Here is a 13,715-nt window from a genome sequence, read left to right on the forward strand (position 1 = left end):
TGTGAACCTGGGATTTAAAACATGTTCCTGGTACCTCTCCTGTTTCCAGATCTCTTCTGCTGACATCTGAGTGTTGGAAAAGAAATCTTCCATTGGGCATGAAAAACTTTCACACAGAAAGGGAGAACATCATCCAGCCGCGTCTTCCTATAGTGACCTCCCATGTGGGCACCATCCAACACAGGTGACAGGAACAGCACTTTCCTCTTTGCCAGTCTCAAGGCAGGAACAAATATATTTAGACCCTCTTTGGTGAAGACTTGTCTAACCTGGGGTGTATGATCCCCAGTACAAGAGGTTCAGGAACTCTCCAGGACTCTCAATCCACAGCTTCAGCACTCTACAGTTAGAAATATTTCCCTACTATCTCATACAAATATTGTTTCTGGCAGTTCCAACATATATGTTTTGCCTAGTGCAGCCAGCCAGCCAGCCAGAAATCTCTCTTGCTGTCCTCCATCCCACATTGAGAAACTGCTGCATGCTCCAATCCCCTCTCTTTCCCAGAGGAACTGGTCTGCCAATCCTCCTGACTCATATTTCTTAAACCTCTGCCACAGCTGCCCATCCTGGACAGTAGCCAACCTTTCTTAAACTGGATTTAGTGCATAAACCCAAGACTCATCAACATAGAGCAGAGCAAAAACACAGCTTGTGATACTCTTACCAATACAACTCAGAATGTATTTTCCCTTTTATTTAATGCATTTTCCCTTTTATTTCACATTTTATCTTCTATCTAATAAAAGCCTGTGCTTGTTTAGGGTGGATGTTTGGGGTGGGATTTGTTTATTTGTTTGCTTGCTTGCTTGGTTGGTTTTTGGGAGGGTGTGTTGTTTTCCTGCCACCTTGGTATTGCACATTTGAACTCTCCTTCCCAAATTCAACATTTATTTCATTACACCTTGCTGGTTGTGCTTTTCCCCTGACTTGCATATTGTTCTGAGCCCTGCTGCATACCTTAAGTAGATTTGAAAACTTCCCTTGAAAGGCTACATCCCTCCACATATGAAAGCGCATCCTTCACTCCACCATGAAATCAAAGTGAAAAAAATTGACTAAAAACACTGCAATTTTTTTAGAGTAAACTATTCATGGCTTATTGTTCAGTGCCATATGCCAAGAAGTTCAGCACCCACCTTGTTATGATTTAATCTCTTTTACATTCTCCTAGATTTTATGTAACATCATCTGGCCAGGACAAAAGCATTTCTGAAGTCATGATGCAACATGGTAGCTACTTTCTCCTGTTCCTAGGACCTGTTATCCTGTCAAAGAAAGTCAGGCTGGACTCATGTGACTGGTTGCTGAAAAATCTACTACTGTTATATTTGTATTTCATCCTGATGGTGCTTATAAATCTGTAAATAATTCACAGAATCCTGCTAGGTACCAAAGCAAGTCTGACTGGTCTGGCTTCTGCCATCCACAATCTTCTCCCTTTCCTTCTGCTCTTTGCTCTTCTCTGGTCTGCTGGGATTTCCCCTTCCAGCCTCATTCTGCATTCATAGATGATTGTTTCAAGGAGTGCTTTGGCTGATTCCTCACTTACCCTTGGGTGATTGTTGTCTGCCTCTCATGTCTTATCTAATTTCTCTAATTTATGCCTTACATTTAAAATATTTAACTGATTTAAACATTTCAGCACTGAGAGAATTCCAGGAAAATACCAAATAATACTTATTATGCATTGATTTATCAGTCTGCTGACTCAGGAGAAATAACAACGACTGTTTTAAACCCCATACTTTCAAAGGTTCTTTCAAATGCAGATAAACATCAGATTTATTTGGTCTAATGATAACAGTTTATAACCTTGTTTGGGAGATAACATTTTTGTAGCAAAGAAATAAGGAAAGATCAAGTTTCAATTTCCCCTTTTTATAACTGTGATTCCTTCAGATGCTACTCTTTATCATTTATGAAGCCAGAATCTGCTGTATTTTTGTTTTAAAATACTAGTTTTTTAACCCAATAGTAATGGAAGTTCATAATTTTGTTTCTTAAATCACTCAAACTGTTACCATGGAAATAATTCTATATGGAGATGGGTTAAGAGAAAATAATAACTCAGGGAAGATTGCTACTTGTAAAGCACATAAATTATAATAATTTAATCAAAAGCATAACGTAGTCAGTCTGAAAACCTATGGAAATATAGTAATTCAATTGAACTGCCTGATCTTTCTCTCCTGTGTATATCTTCTACACCATTGTTAAAAATCCATCACTAATTAACCTCTAGTATGGTTTTCCAGGACACAGCCCAGTTGACCACTGAAAGTATTTTGCAAAGGAGATGAGAAGGGGTTGATGCTGGATAAAATAAAGAGCATTCTCTTTATTTCTCACTCTTGCTTGTCACTTCAAGATAAATGTGATTTCTCCTGGATATAGAATCCTTTATATTTATGCCCTACTGTAGTGCTGTGGGAAGGCTTGCAATGCTTAATCCCTGTCTCAAATGTGGCTGCACATCCACTGTATTTTGTCTCCAGGAACTTCATCTCAAGCTCAGTAAAAAAAAACCAAAAAAACCCACAGAAAACAACAAAAAAACCAACAAGGATCCTTGTAAAGAAAACATTGCTTTTTTGATGTTCAGGGAGGATACAAATACCAGCTGAATTGTCAGATATTTTGCTATTGAAACTGGGTTTTGTGTTAAAGTAAGGAAATCCCATATTAATTTCACCAAGGAAAGACCTGATGATTTTGGTGCAAAACAAATGCATCACAGAAGTTTAATTTTACTTTGCTTTTGTTCATCATATTATTTCCCCTGTGAACACTTGTGATGCATCTGTGACATCGGTGTCCATGAGCTGTATTAGCAGACAATTTCCAATCTCATTTCCATCTCTTCCCTGTACAGTGGTTTGCCTGGGCCCAGCTACATTTTAATCTGAGATTTCTCCAGTGCCCTTCACTCAAGATTGACCAAAGTGTTATGTTTGAAATCAGCTGCAATAAGAGATTATCAAAAATTCTTCCCAATTCAAAGACAGCTGAAACTAGATGGATTTATTGAGTGATTTGCTCCTGGCTATCGATCCCACTCTGCCAGGACTGGGTTAAAATCCAAAGCACCCAAATCCAGCGTTATCCTTCAATTCAGTTTCTAATGTCTTGTCATTTCAGTTTCCAGGGTGACCCATGATACCTATTCTCACCTAAAAACTTTGGAGCAAGATGAAAGGGAATAAAACTTCAACAAAGTTACAAAATACAGAAGAAAAATGACAAAAATAAGACCCAGGGTCCCTGGAGAGCAGAATTAACCAAAAAGATATGAAAACTTATGATTTTTCCTTGCAGAAATGATATAAGGGAAAATATAAACTGAAAAAAATGTAATAACAGAGTTATTGGGCCATTGTTTTCAAAGCTCAGAAGGACAGACTTTTACCTAAAATGGTGATAAGATATTTAGAGAGAGAAATGAAGGAAAATCAGGAAGTCTGTAAGATAAATCTTAAAATAGCTTGTGAAGGCTTGGAGCCTCTTGGTATTGACAAGGCATTAAGTGCAGACAACATCCGCCCAAGGGTGCAAAGGGAAGTGGGGGTGGGATGGAGAGAAGTCCAGCACATTTTTTTTCCAAGGTCACACTTCCCCCCACACTGGGGGCAGACCAAGTAAACACAGATGAGTCAAAGGCGCCAGCAGCTGCCAACACTGTTCAACAGCAGCAGTGGAGAAAATCCCAAAGCTTGCAGGATGTTGGGAAGGGCTGCAGAAGGGAGGCTGCTTCCTACAAGAAGGGAGATCCAGGTTTTCTGCACCCTTGCTCAGCAGCTCCCAGCTCTCCCCATTAAAGGTGTAAGGAACACCAGCAAATCGCTTCTAGCAGATGTCCCAGTGTTGGCAGCAGGAATGTGCTTTACTCTCTGCTTTTTCCTCCTGCACCTAGCAGAGGGAGGTCAGTGAGTGACAGCTCACAAATACGTACTTCAGCTTGGGAAATTTCCAAATTTAGGAATAACCCCAGGAATTTCTTTCAATCTCACTGAAGTCAAAGAAGAGGACGCATATAGTAAGAGTTTTATATGAATTACCCAATTTAAACCAGATTAATGTAGTTGTTGACTTTTTAACCAAACAAAGCATTTCTGAACTAATCAACAAAGAGATTTATTACTAATATAAGTTTACCACACAGTTTCACTTTTTTTTTTTTTTTTCTGAATATAGAGGGTCAGGTTTAATAGCAGGTTACCTAAAGGATGCCTTAGTGTTCCTATTTGCCAACTGCTTTTTGTTTTTATGAGGAATAATAATAATACTGCCCCCCTGCAGTGGTACAGGAAGTGTTATAAGGAATTCAGACCAATAATGAACTTGTACTAAAATTCTAAAATACTAAACTATCTCTGACTTCTGAATAATTAATTGTTGCCAACAACCAATTTAATAACTCCAAAGAACAAGTGACGTGGTGGTGATACATCCTCAAATCATTCATGTGTCTAACTGAACTTTGTCACACAAAATTCATCATTTCAGGTAAGAAGGCAGCCTTGTCCCTAGAGGCTTTGCATTTTCCTTCCTTATTGACCTACCATTGTAAAGTAGTATCACAGTAAAGAGCACTATTGATTTTCAGAAGGTCTTTAGAAAAGCAGTCTCTTGGCTTCATTAAAAATTGAACAGCTTATTATAGTGATATGTCTGGAAGAGAGCTAAGATGGCCTGCATTAGCCTCCAACTGACTAGAGAAACAGGAAAAAACCATGATAAAACATGTAGGAGTCCAGGCATGGAGCTAGACTTAGCTAGATCCAGTCTAGCTTTGACCTCCAGCTCTGCAGATATCTCCACAGCTGCTGCCTGTCTGTGAAGGTTCCTGCATTGCATGGGCAACTCAGGATTTTACCACAAATTTTCTGAAGAACCAGAACTTTTTCAAGTAGTCATGGATATGTCAGTTTAGCTGGGTTCAGTTCATCTTATACCCAAACCTGCTCCTGTGACCCTGCCCTGCCTGGCTGTCTCAGGGTGCTGGGGGTTGCTGCTGTAGCTGACATTTGCCTCATAATCACACTGCCCATTTTTGATACAATAATAGATAAAAGACATGATACAAAAAATGATAAAAGACAATTCCTGGCAATGCCTCATTTTGGTGTCTCTTGGGCATGCACACTATTTCAATTTAAAGCTCAGTTCTCATATAAGCTCCCTAAATCTCTTCAAGAACTCAGATGTCACAGCATATGGCAGCACTGATGAACAACACATCAAGGCCTGTTGTTGGATGCTCAATTTTGTCATTCTTACTGGGTTTTAACACCTTCAGGAGTTCGGCAGAGCCTGAGAGATAAGATCTCCATGGCTTTCCAGAGCTCTCTGGTGTTTAAACTGCTCTGGTGCAGCATCTGGTACTTATGAGAGATCAGCTGAGCTTGAGTCGGCAATTTGGTCCCTGTATGACCTGGAGTTTCTTGATGTTTATTGTCCTGTCTGATGTATAAGGCCATAGAAATGCTACATAAACCTCAGAGGTAGAGAACAAAGTAAAAGTCTCAGATGGGATTTCTGAAAGTTTTAAAACTTTTTCCATCAGGCCATTCCCAGCAGGCAGACAAATCCTGGCTGAAGAGTAAAGGCTCTTGGAATGGATAGCATAAAAAGATGTGTTTTATTATCTTGCTTCAAAGTACAGATCATGACCATTAAGTTATTTGGGGCTACAAGTTCCAGACCTCCTTCTCCCCTCCCCTTTCATCTAAAAGAAACATCTAACATCTACAGCAGAGGAAAAGACTGTAACACAGCCTTTAGCACAGCATTTAGCACAAGGTAATGCATCTCTCTCTAGAACTAATAAGAACCCCTCCAAATCCCCCCAGCAGACCCCCAGGCAGATTGTTTCAGCATCTGTATGATGTGCACAGTGACAGGCTGAAGACAGAGGTATTTGTCAGCTGTCTCCTTGCTGATCTTTAAATAAGAGCAGTCTTTCTTCCTTCAGGCCACTGGAAAGGAAAAGGTCTGCACTCAAGACATGCCCAAACTGTGAGCAAGCTGCAGCTTCCAGCTTCCCTCTCTTGAGGCTTCTTCACCAGCAGTGCTGTGAAGGGTGGGATCCAGCCTCCACCCTGTCTGGACAAAGTCATACTGATGTCATTCCTTGGGTGTCTGATGTGTAAAGCTGAAAAATGCAAGTGTCTGCTGTCCCTGGTCACCCCAGGAGGCTCAGCTGAGGCGTCCCAGGCTGTTGGAAACCCTCCTATCTGCCAGGAGTGGGGGAAAGCACACCTTGTCACCCAAAAAGTAGCATGTAAGTGTCTCTCTGCCACCCCACAAGTACCTGGGACAATCCTGTGGACATCCCTCCTGGCATTCCCAGGGACCAGACCCTGCAGTGATGACACATACCCTACTCCACACAGCATGGCTGTAGGACCCTGTGGAATGCCAGGAGGCACACATACACACCTACTCTGTGGGTGTCTGTGTCCCAGACCCCAGCCTGCCTTCTGGTATGCCTGAAACACCCACTGATTCTCCCTCTCCAGAGGGTTGCTCTCCCTCTCTCTTCTGCTGCTTTGCAGTCATGGCATTTGTTGGAAGTTAGCACCTTCAGTGCCTCTGTGTCAAATTGTCTGAAGCTGCTGGGCAAAGGTCTCAGAAAAGCTGGGTCCTGGTCCCACAGGAAGAAAGAGAAAAATAGTAATAGGTATATGATGCTCTCCAGGAAAAAATATCCTGACGTATATGGCAGATAGGAATGTGCCTGGAGCAAAGCAGCAATTTGAGGAGCCAGAAGAGGTCATGTCAATGCTGACACCCAGGTCAGGAGTGTCTTTCTCCCTTTCCTCTACCTCCCTTCACCCCAGCTCTGGGGCACATCAAACTGCTCAGCATCCTCATCCAGAAAAGCAAATGAGTGGCTTGCAATAGCATTAGCATTCCAAAATGGCTCAGGCAGGCTGTGGTGAAAGCTGGAGTGTAAGTCTACAGCAGCAGATGGTGCTGAATTATCGAGGTAGAGCAGAGGGCAGGCCCAGAGAACTGGCAATTAAAGGGTTAGGGAGCACCACAGAAACTGTGAGAAGCATGAGGGTACCCAAAGTGCCAGCAGTTCTCATGGATGTATAGACAAGCATCCCCATTGGTCCCAAAACCTGTGCTGCCTGCCAAGAGGAACCAAAAAAGTGCTAGACTTTTGGCAGCAGCCAACTCTCCCCTTTAAATGAGTTAAATCCATTCCATGCTTCAGGTAAGACCACAGTCTGTCGGGCTCAGTAGTGGGAGGGAGGTTACTTATGGAAATACAGAGAAGCACAGATGAAATATAAACTACCCAGTCTAATATATTAGCATATTTTTGAGTGATAAGTGATCATTACCTTGCAAACAGCTTGCTGCTACATCAGCCTTCCTCAGCAGCAAACTTAAAACATGAGCTGTTTGCTAACATCATGTTCAGGAGTTTTTTGAGCCTTCTGCACTCATGTTCTGGAGCAAGCCACGGATCACCTCCACACTTGCATGAGGCTGAGCTGAGCTGGTGGTCTGGTGAGGTGATAGCCATCCTCTGCATGCCTCCAGCTGTCCTGCAAGTGAGCAGAGAGGGATCTGCACGCCCTGGAAGTGTCAGTGCAGGACATAACCAGCAAAGGCTGGTTGCCAGCCTCAGCAGGGCACAGAGGGCCATGAGGCAGCTCCTTGACTCCCTGCCTGCTGCTTCCAGCCTCTAGCTGGGCTGGAGCTGGAGCTGGATCAGGTGAGGCTGATCTGGCAGCACAGCCAACTCCCTCCCACCCTCAGGGCTGAGATTAATACGTGTGATGGGGAGAGCAGGTGGAGCTGGGAGCTCCAGGAGCTCCTGGAGCTGCCATGCACCAGCTGCTGTACCACTCTCCAGGTACTTGTCATCAGGAGGTGACAGGCCAGGAATGCCAGGCAGATGGCCCTGCGCTGGGGATGGTGGCTCTGCAGCCTCTGTGGCGCTTTTAAGGAAACTAATTGGTGATAAATGTGCCTGCATGTGCCAGCAGTGACACCACAACCCTAAAGCCATCAGCCAGCACCAATGGCTGCTGAAATGAGCCTGCCTGGGGGGTGGCGTGGTCAAAGGGACAGCACCTCCTGGCTCTGCCACTGCTGGAAACACTGTGGGGCAGGGTGGAGCAGGAGATCCCCCAAGCTCTCCTCAGCAGATGTGTGGGATTGCTTGAAGCACATGCTGGGTGGGATCAGGGCCACAGGGCCCGTGTATGTGGCTGTGCCCCCACGCTGCACAGCCAGGCCCATGCGTGAAGCCTGGGCAGCTTTGTAGTCCAGGACACAGCAGGATTTTGGAGGGAGGAACACTGCCAGTGTCTAGAAGGAGAAAGAAAGAGATGCTTACTGGTTTAGCCATCTGCCCTGCCCTTTGCCTTGGGTCTTCAAGACCAACGTGCTTGGGATCATTCTGGCCAGAGCGAGGACAAGAGCACAGAGGGCTGTAGTGAACTCTGAGCTGCCACTGCCTAGAGGCTGAAACAGTGTCTAGTTCTGCCAGGGCCATCCCCCAAAATGTAGAAGTTAGAAATAGGAGAAAAGATAAAATGTCATGGGGGTGGGGGGTTAGTGCAGGATTGGAGCTTTACATGGGGACATGGAAATGCAGCTCCTTTGTGGCTGTGCTGGTGCTTCCCAAAAGATACTCGAGTACACTGCAAAATGTGAGGTGTTTATAGGCCATTTTTCCCCAAAGCATTCCCAAAGATGCCTCTGGTAAGCCCCAAGGCCAGTGGTGGCCACACGTGCAGGCTGGTAGGTACAGACAGCGATTTGCTGTGGCTGCAGCCTTGTCTTTACAACACAAAGGAGGGAAACAGCCCTTGCACGAAAAGAATGCAGCATTTCCATTGAAAGACTGGACTAAAGGATGCGAGACAATTTGTGTGTGGCCACAAGGCAGCGCATTTAAGACAAAAAGGAAAGCTCTATCAGTGCAACTTTCCCAGACAGACAAGCTATAAATCAGAGCGCCCTTTCCCATCTCCCGTATCGAGCTTCCCTTTAGCTGCTGCAGTCTCTGCTCATTCATCTCCTCCCCTCCCTCTCCACTGCTTCTTTCATTACCCACTACAAGACCTATTCATGGACATCCCCTGAAATGTCCCATTTGCCGAGGGAGTTGCAGTGCTTGCTTTCAGTTCCAGCTACTGGACATTCTGAGCCAGGGGCCCAGTTTTTGGTAATAAACATTCCCTTTGTCAAAAAAAGCAGAATTAAAGTGTCAGCAAGCAGTGTCTGTCTGCTAGACAGGGGGCTGGTCTGGCCTTAGCCAGCTATTGAGATGTCTTTGTGCCATGTTGCCATAGCTACCCTCCAGCTAAATGGGGAAAGAGCTCCTTTGTCCCAGATTAAGACCAGCAGACTTTTGGATCAGAGCCTGATGGACAAGGGGAAGACTGGGGAAGGAGCTTTTCTGTAGCTGCTGGGACTCTCCTGCATTATTGTTGTGTGTGCATTAGATTGGGAAAAAAAGGAGACAGGGAATTGTTTGAAATACATTGATTTTATGTGCACAGCTATACACATATGTTCATGTACTTCATTTATATATATATATATATTTGTATACACAAAGGAGGCTGCAGAAAGGTAATTGAGGAACAGGTTTGCCAGGGAAGAGGTGTAACATGAGTAAAAAAGACTTGAAATAAATGTAGTGGTATCACTTGCAGCATTTGTCACAGCCACCAGGGCAACCAAATATGTAACAACCAAATCCCTTAGAAGGGGACCATGGCCCCTGACCAAACTGTATTCTGAGATGAGTATACCAGAAAATTCACATCAAACTAGCTGGGCCTGGTGCTACACAGTGTCAGTGTTGGCCCTGCACGTCCTTGTGCATCTGTCTGTGCAAACTCAGGTGTGTGTGGGTTGGTGCAGTGAAACATGGACAGACTGGTCAGCAGGGCAGACACAGAGCTGGGGACTCAGGATGGTGTGCTGCAAAGCCCCCATGGAGGAACAAGGGGGTATTGGCCTAAATGTTAATTATGAAGAGGATTAGTATGCAAGTGATTTTTTTCTGCTTTGACTGGATATTTAGCTTGGCACAAGTGAGGCTGGGTGTTTGCACACTGGACTGAGGTAGCTCTAGCTCTGAGTTTTCTTTCTGCCTATCATCTTAAAATAACCCCATTTCTTGGGGGTGCTCACACAGCAGGAAGAATTTCAGACCTCCTGAGGCTGTGTTATCTAACAGATATTAACAGACTACTTAGGGACTGAATTTACATGAATTCAGAAAAAAAAAGGCTGGATATGTTTTTTGGATGTTTGGATAACATGCAAATTAATTTTGAAGGAACATCTGAATGCATGGTAGTGAAGGACAAAATATGGTAAAAATAAATCCAGGATTTACCAAGGTCACTTGAGTCAGACTAACTTGATAAGAAGAGGAAAAGAAAAAAAAAAAAAAAAAAAGAGCAAACAAAGTTCTCCATGGGCTTTTTTAGACAAGGGAAATGCTTTAGATCTAATCTGTCTGGACTTCAGCAACACTTCTGATAAAAGAGGCACATGGGAAATTATTGTTTGTGTTGGAAGAAGCAGGGACTGGTATTTGAGCTGGAGGTCTGTCAGGAAACACCAAGAACAAACACAACAGGTTCTTCTGAAAGGAAAATGATAGGACCAGGGGGACATAATGGGTGAAATTACTTGGAGCCAGTTTTAGATAGTTTTCTTCTGGAACAAAAAATAAAAAAGAGCTAATGATATTTGCAGACAATACACAGTTGGGAGGCATAAGTGAATTTGGAATAGCAGAAAGGAAAAACACACTGCATTTGAGAGCTGTATCAGCAGACCTGGAGTGAAGAGTTCAAAGTGCCTGGCATGCACTAAGGCTCCCTCTACACTAATTAATTAAACCAAGCCAGGGCAGGTTTATGAACTGCCCCGTGATCATTGGTGAGGATAAATGTTTATGTGCTTCCTGGCACTGTTTGATGGGGCTGAGCAATTCCCTGCTAGACAATGCCCAGGCATGTTTTGGGGATTAGCACTGGCCAGGGATGGCTTCCAAGGGGCTGTAGGGATGAGGTCACTGGTTTGGAGATTAAGAGAATCATGGATGTGAGCCATGCCACGCCATCAGGCCCTGGCTCACTGTACTGGCTTGCCATAAATGTGGCCTAAGATATTACAGTGTTTTACTGTAGAGTGTGCTGATCAAATACTAAATGTGCACCAGATAGCTTGCATCAGGAGAGAGGCTTCTGAAAGCATCCTTTTGCTCCTCTACAGTGTTTTCTGAAAAAAATATGTTTAATCATGGCCTCCTACAGCCCAGAGTCTTACCAAATGGATGTCATGCAAGGAAGAAATATTGGGGGAACAGTAAACATGTCCAGTGAGAAGAAATTGAATGAATTTGGCCAGTTTAGTCTGACAAAACAAAAGCTAAGAAGCAATTAACTTGTGCTGTCTATTAATACATCAAGCAGATACACACCAGAGGATGAAAAAAAACCCATGTAAGCTAAAGTCACTGTTGGCACCAGTACAAATGAGTATCAGCCAGCCACAGATAACTTTAGACTTGAAATTAAAAGTAGCTCTAATCACAAGAGGAGAGTGCTTCAGATACAACAGGAGGAGCAGGAAGAGCACTGGAGGCAGGAGTGAATCTCGGTTTAGGAGGTGATGGCTACACATCTGGGGATACGTGTGACATGGTGGCTTGTGACAGCAGAGACTGGTGCCTTCTGAGAAACTGGCCTCACTGACCCACAAGGACCCCCAGCCCAGCTTCTTCTCCATAATTCACAGGAAAGTCTGTCAATAATGACCACCAGAAGTGATGTTTAGCCTAATAGTTCCCACTCTCTATTGAGCTCTTTTATTGACCACACTGACCACAGCCCTGTGCACATCAGATGAGGCACAGCTGCTCAGGGAAACAAATGCCAATTGCTGTGCTTTTCCCTGGATTGCTGTGTAAGCATGTGGCTTCCTGAGATACTTGTCCCCACAAACATTGTTAGAAATTAAAGCATGGATGAAAAAGAAATGTAAATTAAAACAAGGGGCTCCATAGCATGCATAACTGCAGCCTGAGGATGGTTTAGAAGGCAAGAAATTGTGATAATTGCTCTGGCTAATAACTGTGCAGAGACAATTTACTTCTTCCTGCTTTTTCCATGCTTGCTTGTCTCAACTATTAGTAGTGTTTTGTTTATTAAACCAGTGCTTATAACTGTAGTCTGCAGGTCCTGGAAGGTTTCTGGGCTACTTAGAAGCAGTCGTACAAAAAGTAATTAAGGAAAGGAAATCTGTGGTGGGAGCCCTAAATTTGCTAGACAGGAAGTCTTTGTTGCAGAGCAGTCCAGATCCCTAACCCTCAGAGCTCAGCTGTCCCCAAACCTCGTTTGAACATTTACACTTTGTCCAGCACAATCAGACTGTCAACTCATCCAGCCTCTAGGGATACACCCATGGGTATATCCTCTCTAATGTAGTCCAGAGGTGCAAGGCCCACCCAGTATTGCCACAAAATAACATGTCCCTGCTCATTGCAGAGGGGTTAAAAGGTCCCTTTCAACTCAAACTATTCTCCGATTCTGTGATTCCATTTATATGCAGCACACAAAGCCTGCAGATGGATACAAAATACATATCCATGTGAGAGAACTTGGAGAAGGGCCTTTGCATGTCAAAAGGCAGAAGAACTGAATTATTTTGTCTCGCAGTACCTCCTGTGCTCTCACAGCTTCGCAGGGATTTGGGGAGCAGTTGAGAAGCTCCAACTGTTGCAGAGAAGCAAGAGGAGGAGGAGGCGAATGAGGAGGAGGAGGAAAGGCAGGAGTACAGCAGCTGCTCTGTTTCAGTGCTCCTTTGGACACTTGCCTTTCGGCCAAGTCATTCAGCCCCCACATGCAACAGTCATAACTTTGCATAGTTTAGTTTTTATCTGTTATTTAGTCATGACCTGATGACAAAATCAGCAGCCCAATTCAAATCCTCCAGTAAAACTATCAGTAGCTCTGAGATGTCTCCTGAGACACAATTTACAAATCCCTCCCACTTCTTAGGCATCAGCTAAAAGTTTGCATGCAGATCCAGAGTTATTTAGATCCAAGAGCTTGAATCCATTTCTAGTATTTGCACTCTGAAGCCCTATGCATGTGCCAACTTCCCACTCTCTAAAGCTGCCAATTTGTAATGTGCTACTGGAATAGATGAAGAGAGGGAGAATGAACCAAGATTTCAGGTCTATGGCTCAGGTGAAGTCATGGATGTCTCTGACAGGGACAAATAGTTTAAATCCTTTTTTTATATCCTGGGCCACTATAAGGAAAAATGTTTTTAAGAACACAGGACATTTAGGATACAATGATTGGAGCCTTACAAATAGGCTCCACAACTGGGAAGGTATTTTCAGGATGATGGATTTCAAAAGCATAAAGACTCCTAAATACTTTGATAGCTCTGGAGGTGAGAACTTGCATATATGTTCATATATGTGCAGATTTCTTCAGCAGTGTATTTACACCACAAAAGTTGCCCCTTCACTGGAGGACATCAGAGAAGCAGCACATTGTCCCAGCCATTCACAGTGGTAGAATGGATTTCAGAACCATGATGCTTGCATTAAAGCCCTTGCTTTATGCTTTGCCATCACAGTTGGATGCCCTGAGTTGTGGAGCCTCAGCCATAGAAGACATTCTAAACCTCACAGGAGATGGCCCTGAATC

General features: G+C 43.8%; 1 long non-coding RNA gene across 1 annotated transcript; it reads right to left on the reverse strand.

Annotated features, from left to right (window-relative positions):
- Positions 1–5,146: 5,146 nt before the first annotated feature.
- Positions 5,147–7,764, reverse strand: LOC147654597 (uncharacterized). Its single transcript, XR_015282711.1, has 2 exons — positions 7,356–7,764; positions 5,147–6,105 (listed from the first exon to the last, which is right to left on the reverse strand). It is a non-coding gene; the product is annotated as an uncharacterized LOC147654597 (long non-coding RNA).
- Positions 7,765–13,715: the final 5,951 nt, after the last annotated feature.

Source organism: Cyanistes caeruleus, chromosome 2, assembly GCF_971803275.1.
Source record: "Cyanistes caeruleus chromosome 2, bCyaCae1.hap1.1, whole genome shotgun sequence".
In the NCBI taxonomy this organism is placed as follows: domain Eukaryota; kingdom Metazoa; phylum Chordata; class Aves; order Passeriformes; family Paridae; genus Cyanistes; species Cyanistes caeruleus.